This window comes from Carex rostrata, chromosome 21 (genome assembly GCF_964058835.1).
Source record: "Carex rostrata chromosome 21, lpCarRost1.2, whole genome shotgun sequence".
Classification (NCBI taxonomy): domain Eukaryota; kingdom Viridiplantae; phylum Streptophyta; class Magnoliopsida; order Poales; family Cyperaceae; genus Carex; species Carex rostrata.
In genome coordinates this window covers 8,596,206-8,602,664 of record NC_135938.1, presented here as the reverse complement: position 1 = coordinate 8,602,664, position 6,459 = coordinate 8,596,206, and the positions used below count along the sequence as shown (strand labels likewise).

At 37.4% G+C, this 6,459-nt stretch overlaps 2 long non-coding RNA genes across 2 annotated transcripts; both read left to right on the top strand.

The window, feature by feature from the left end:
- Positions 1 to 1,820: 1,820 nt before the first annotated feature.
- LOC144573066 (uncharacterized) lies at positions 1,821 to 2,706 on the top strand. Its single transcript, XR_013517875.1, has 3 exons — positions 1,821 to 1,934; positions 2,184 to 2,285; positions 2,564 to 2,706. It is a non-coding gene; the product is annotated as an uncharacterized LOC144573066 (long non-coding RNA).
- A 660-nt stretch (positions 2,707 to 3,366) lies between these two features.
- Positions 3,367 to 4,597, top strand: LOC144573016 (uncharacterized). Its single transcript, XR_013517860.1, has 4 exons — positions 3,367 to 3,445; positions 3,730 to 3,832; positions 4,117 to 4,195; positions 4,474 to 4,597. It is a non-coding gene; the product is annotated as an uncharacterized LOC144573016 (long non-coding RNA).
- Positions 4,598 to 6,459: the final 1,862 nt, after the last annotated feature.

Genomic DNA, 6,459 nt, shown 5'->3' with positions numbered 1-6,459 from the left:
TATTCTTCTTGTCAGATTTTATGAAATGTACGTTTCAATTATTGTTGTTTACTATTTTGTACCTTCTTTCTATTGCATTAGATAGCTTTGGAATTGGTGGCCTGTGTGCTTGCTTCTCATTAGATGTGCAGTTTCGTGTACCTCACCCGTAGAAGCCAACTAAAGTTGACTTGGCCGTGACTTGTTAGTGATTTTTGTTTTATCATCACATGCAACTGATTTCACTTTTTGTTGTATTTCAGTTTAAGGGCCTTTCTTGCGGATTTTTGAAGGAATCTGAGCGAGTAATGGAAGGGAGGAGTCTGCGGCAGCTGAGCTGAGAAGCACAACTTGATGGCATTGATTTTGAAGGTAACTAAACTGCAAATCTGTTTGGTTTGATTCAGGTATTCTTCTTGTCAGATTTTATGAAAGTTACGTTTCAATTATTGTTGTTTACTTTTTTGTACCTTCTTTCTATTGTATTAGATAGCTTAGGAATTGGTGGCCTGTGTGCTTGCTTCCCATTAGATGTGCGGTTTCGTGAACCTGACCGGTAGAAGTCAGCCAAAGCTGACATGGCCGTGACTTGTTAGTTATTTATGTTTTATCATTCCATGCAACTGATTTCACTTTTTGTTGTATTTTAATTTAAGGACATTTCTTGCGGAATTTTGAAGAAAGCAGAGGGAATATTTCAAGAGAGGAGTCCGCGGCACGTGAGCTGAGAAGCACAACTTGTTGGCATTGATTTTGAAGGTAACTAAACTGCAAATCTGTTTGGTTTGATTCAGGTATTCTTCTTGTCAGAGTTTATGAAAGGCACGTTTCAATTATTGTTGTTTACTTTTTGGTACCTTCTTTCTATTGCATTAGATAGCTTAGGAATTGGTGGCTTGTGTGCTTGCTTCTCATTAGATGTGCAGTTTCGTGTATCTGACCCGTAGAAGTCAACTAAAGTTGACTTGGCCGTGACTTGTTAGTTATTTATGTTTTATCATCCCATGGAACTGATTTCACTTTTTGTTGTATTTTAATTTAAGGGCATTTCTTGCGGAATTTTGAAGAAAGCAGAGCGAATATTTCAAGAGAGGAGTCCGCGGCACGTGAGCTGAGAAGCACAACTTGTTGGCATTGATTTTGAAGGTAACTAAACTGCAAATCTGTTTGGTTTAATTCAGGTATTCTTCTTGTCAGAGTTTATGAAAGGTACGTTTCAATTATTGTTGTTTACTTTTTTGTACATTCTTTCTATTGCCTTAGATAGCTTAGGAATTGTTGGCCTGTGTGCTTGCTTTTCATTAGATGTGCAGTTTCGTGTACCTGACCCGTAGAAGTCAACTAAAGTTGACTTGGTCGTGACTTGTTAGTTATTTCTGTTTTATCATCCCACTCAACTAATTTCACTTTTTGTTGTATTTTAATTTAAGGGCATTTCTTGCGGAATTTTGAAGGAAGCAGAGGGAATATTTCAACGGAGGAGTCCACGGCACATGAGCTGAGAAGCACAATTTGTTGGCATTGGTTTTGAAGGTAACTAAATTGCAAATCTGTTTGATTTGATTCAGGTATTCTTCTTGTCAGAGTTTATGAAAGGCACGTTTCAATTATTGTTGTTTACTTTTTTGTACCTTCTTTCTATTGCATTAGATAGCTTAGGAATTGGTGGCTTGTGTGCTTGCTTCTCATTAGATGTGCAGTTTCGTGTACCTGACCCTTAGAAGTCAACTAAAGTTGACTTGGCCGTGACTTGTTAGTTATTTATGTTTTATCATCCCATGCAACTGATTTCACTTTTTGTTGTATTTTAATTTAAGGGCATTTCTTGCGGAATTTTGAAGAAAGCAGAGAGAATTTTTCAAGAGAGGAGTCCGCGGCACGTGAGCTGAGAAGCACAACTTGTTGGCATTGATTTTGAAGGTAACTAAACTGCAAATCTGTTTGATTTGATTCAGGTATTCTTCTTGTCAGAGTTTAGGAAATGCACGTTTCAATTATTGTTGTTTACTTTTTTGTACCTTCTTTCTATTGCATTACATAGCTTAGGAATTGGTGGCTTGTGTGCTTGCTTCTCATTAGATGTGCAGTTTCGTGTACCTGACCCGTAGAAGTCAACTAAAGTTGACTTGGCCGTGACTTGTTAGTTATTTCTGTTTTATCATCCCATGGAACTGATTTCACTTTTTGTTGTATTTTAATTTAAGGGCATTTCTTGCGGAATTTTGAAGAAGCGAAGGGAATATTTCAAGGGAGGAGTCCGCGGCACGTGAGCTGAGAAGTACAACTTGATGGCATTCATTTTGAAGGTAACTAAACTGCAAATCTGTTTGGTTTGATTCAGGTATTCTTCTTGTCAGATTTTATGAAAGGTACGTTTCAATTATTGTTGTTTACTTTTTTTTACCTTGTTTCTATTGCATTAGATAGCTTAGGAATTGCTGGCCTGTGTGCTTCCTTCTCATTAGATATGCAGTTTCGTGTACCTGACCCGTAGAAGTCAACTAAAGTTGATTTGGCCGTGACCTGTTAGTTATTTCTATTTTATCATCGCGCTCAACTGATTTCACTTTTTGTTGTATTTCAGTTTAAGGGTTTTTCTTGTGAAATTTTGAAAGAAGCTGAGCGAATATTTGAAGGGAGGAGTCCGCGGCAGCTGAGCTGAGAAGCACAACTTGATGGCATTGATTTTGAAGGTAACTAAACTGCAAATCTGTTTGGTTTGATTCAGGTATTCTTCTTGTCAGATTTTATGAAAGGTACGTTTCAATTATTGTTGTTTACTTTTTTGTACCTTCTTTCTATTGCATTAGATAGCTTAGGAATTGCTGGCCTGTGTGCTTGCTTCTCATTAGATATGCAGTTTCGAGTACCTGACCCGTAGAAGTCAACTAAAGTTGATTTGGCCGTAACCTGTTAGTTATTTCTGTTTTATCATCGCACTCAACTGATTTCACTTTTTGTAGTATTTTAGTTTAATGGTTTTTCTTGTGGAATTTTGTAAGAAGCTGAGCGAATATTTGAAGGGAGGAGTCCGCGGCAGCTGAGCTGAGAAGCACAACTTGATGGCATTGATTTTGAAGGTAACTCAACTGCAAGTCTGTTTGGTTTAATTCAGGTATTCTTCTATCCATATTTTATGAAAGGTACGTTTCAATTATTGTTGTTTACTTTTTTTGACTTTTCTCTATTGCATTAGATAGCTGAGGAATTGCTGGCATGTGTGCTTCCTTCCCATTAGATGTGCAGTTTCGTGTACCTGACCGGTAGAAATCAGGCAAAGCTGAATTGGCCGTGACTTGTTAGTTATTTCTATTTTATTATTCCATGCAACTAAATTCACTTTTTCTTGTATTTTAATTTAAGGGCTTTTCTTGTGGCATTTTTAAGGAAACTGAGCGAATATTTGAAAGAAGGAGTCCGCGGCAGCTGAGCTGAGAACCACAACTTGATGGCATTCATTTTGAAGGTAACTAAACTGCAAATCTGTTTGGTTTGAGTCAGGTATTCTTCTTGCCATATTTTATGTAAGGTACGTTTCAATTATTGTTGTTTACTATTTTTTACATTCTTTCTATTGCACTAGATAGTTGAGTAGCTGCTGTCTTGTGTGCTTGCTTCCCATTAGATGTGCGGTTTCATGAACCTGACCGGTAGAAGTCAGCCAAAACAGACTTGGCCGTGACTTGTTAGTTATTTCTGTTTTATCATCCCATGCAACTGATTTCATTTTTTGTTGTATTTTAATTTAAGGGCATTTCATGCGGAATTTTGAAGGAAGCGGAGGGAATATTTGAAGGGAGCAGTCCGCGGCACGTGAGCTGAGAAGCACAACTTGATGACATTGATTTTGAAGGTAACTAAACTGCAATTCTGTTTGGTTTGATTCAGCTATTCTTCTTGTCTGATTTTATGAAAGGTACGTTTCAATTATTGTTGTTACTTTTTTGTACCTTCTTTCTATTGCATTAGATAGCTTAGGAATTGCTGGCCTGTGTGCTTGCTTCTCATTAGATATGCAGTTTCGTGTACCTGACCCGTAGAAGTCAACTAAAGTTGACTTGCCGTGACCTGTTAGTTATTTATGTTTTATCATCCCATGCAACTGATTTCACTTTTTGTTCTTGCGGAATTTTGAAGGAAGCGGATGGAATATTTCAAGGGAGGAGTCTGCGGCACGTGAGCTGAGAAGCACAACTTGATGGCATTGATTTTGAAGGTAACTAAACTGCAAATCTGTTTGGTTTGATTCAGGTATTATTCTTGCAATATTTTATTTAAGGTACGTTTCAATTATTGTTGTTTACTTTTTTTTACCTTCTTTCTATTGCATTAGATAGCTCAGGAATTGCTGGCTTGTGTGCTTGCTTCCCATTAGAAGTGCAGTTTCATATACCTGACCCGTAGAAGTCAACTAAAGCTGAATTGGCCGTGACTTGTTAGTTATTTCTGTTTTATCATCCCATTCAACTGATTTCACTTTTTGTTATATTATAGTTTAAGGGCTTTTCTTGTGGAATTTTGAATGAAGCTGAGGGAATATTTGAAAGGAGGAGTTCGCTGCAGCTGAGATGAGAAGCACAACTTGATGGCATTGATTTTGAAGGTAACTAAACTGGAAATCTGCTTGGTTTGATTCAGGTATTCTTCCTCCCAGATTTTATGGAAGGTACGTTTCAAGAATTGTTGTTTACTTTTTTTTACCTTCTTTCTATTACATTAGATAGCCGAGGAATTGCTGGCTTGTGTGCTTGCTTCTCATTAGATGTGCTATTTTGTGTACCTGACCGGTAGAAGTCAGGGAAAGCTGACTTGGCCGTGACTTGTTAGTTATTTTTGTTTTATCATCATATGCAACTGATTTCACTTTTTGTCGTATTTTAATTTCAGGGTTTTTCTTGTGGAATTTTGAATGAAGCTGGGGGAATATTTAAAGGGAGGAGTCCGCGGTAGCTGAGGTGAGATATACAACTTGATGGCATTGATTTGTAAGGTAACTAAACTGCAAATCTGTTTGGTTTGATTCAGGTATTATTCTTGTCATATTTTATGAAAGGTAAGTTTCAATTATTGTAGTTTACTTTTTTTTTACCTTTTCTCTATTGTGTTAGATAGTTGAGGAATTGCTGGCATGTGTGCTTCCTGCCCTTAGATGTGCAGTTTCGTGTACCTGACCGGTAGAAGTGAGCCAAAGCTGACTTCGCCATGACTTTTTAGTTATTTATGTTTTATCATCCCGTGTAACTGAATTCACTTTTTGTTGTATTTTAATTTAAGGGTTTTTCTTGTGGCATTTTGAAGCTAGCTGAGGGGATATTTGAAGGGAGGAGTCCGCGGCAGCTGAGCTGAGAAGCACAACTTGATGGCATTGATTTTGAAGGTAACTAAACTGCAAATATGTTTGGTTTGATTCAGGTATTCTTCTTGCCTGAATTTATGCAAGGTACGTTTCAATTATTGTTGTTTACTATTTTCTACGTTCTTTCTATTGCAATAGATAGCTGAGAAGTTGCTGGCTTGTGTGCTTGATTTCCATTAGATGTGCAGTTTCGTGAACCTGATCGGTAGAAGTCAACCAAAGCTGACTTGGCCGTGACTTCTTAGTTATTTCTGTGTTATCATCCCATGCAACTGAATTTAATTTTTGTTGTATTTTAATTTAAGGGCTTTTCTTGTGGCATTTCGAAGGAAGCTGAGGGAATATTTGAAGGGAGGAGTCCGCAGCAGCTGAACTGAGAAGCACAACTTGATGGCATTGATTTTGAAGGTAACTAAACTGCAAATCTGTTTGGTTTGATTTAGGTATTTTTCTTCCCAGATTTTATGGAAGGTACGTTTCAATTATTGTTGTTTACTTTTTTTTTTCTTTCAATTGCATTAGATAGCTGAGGAGTTTCTGGCTTACGTGCTTGCTTCCCATTAGATGTGCAGTTTCGTGTACCTGACCGGTAGAAGTCAGCCAAAGCTGACTTGGCCGTGACTTGTTAACTATTTCTGCTTTATCATCCCATGCAACTGATTTCACTTTTTGTTGTATTTTAATTTAAGGGCTTTTCTTGTGGCATTTTGAAGGGAGCTGAGGGGATATTTGAAGGGAGGAGTCCGCGGCAGCTGAGCTGAGAAGCACAACTTGATGGCATTGATTTTGAAGGTAACTAAACTGCAAATCTGTTTGGTTTTATTCAGGTATTATTCTTGCCATATTTTATTTAAGGGACGTTTCAATTATTGTTGTTTACTTTTTTTTACCTTCTTTCTATTGCATTAGATAGCTAAGGAATTGCTGGCTTGTCTGCTTGCTTCCCATTAGAAGTGCAGTTTCATATACCTGACCCGTAGAAGTCAACTAAAGCTGAATTGGCCGTGACTTGTTAGTTATTTTTTTTTATCATCCCATTCAACTGAATTCACTTTTTGTTGTATTTTAATTTAAGGGCTTTTCTTGTGACATTTTGAAGGAAGCTGAGGGAATATTTGATGGGA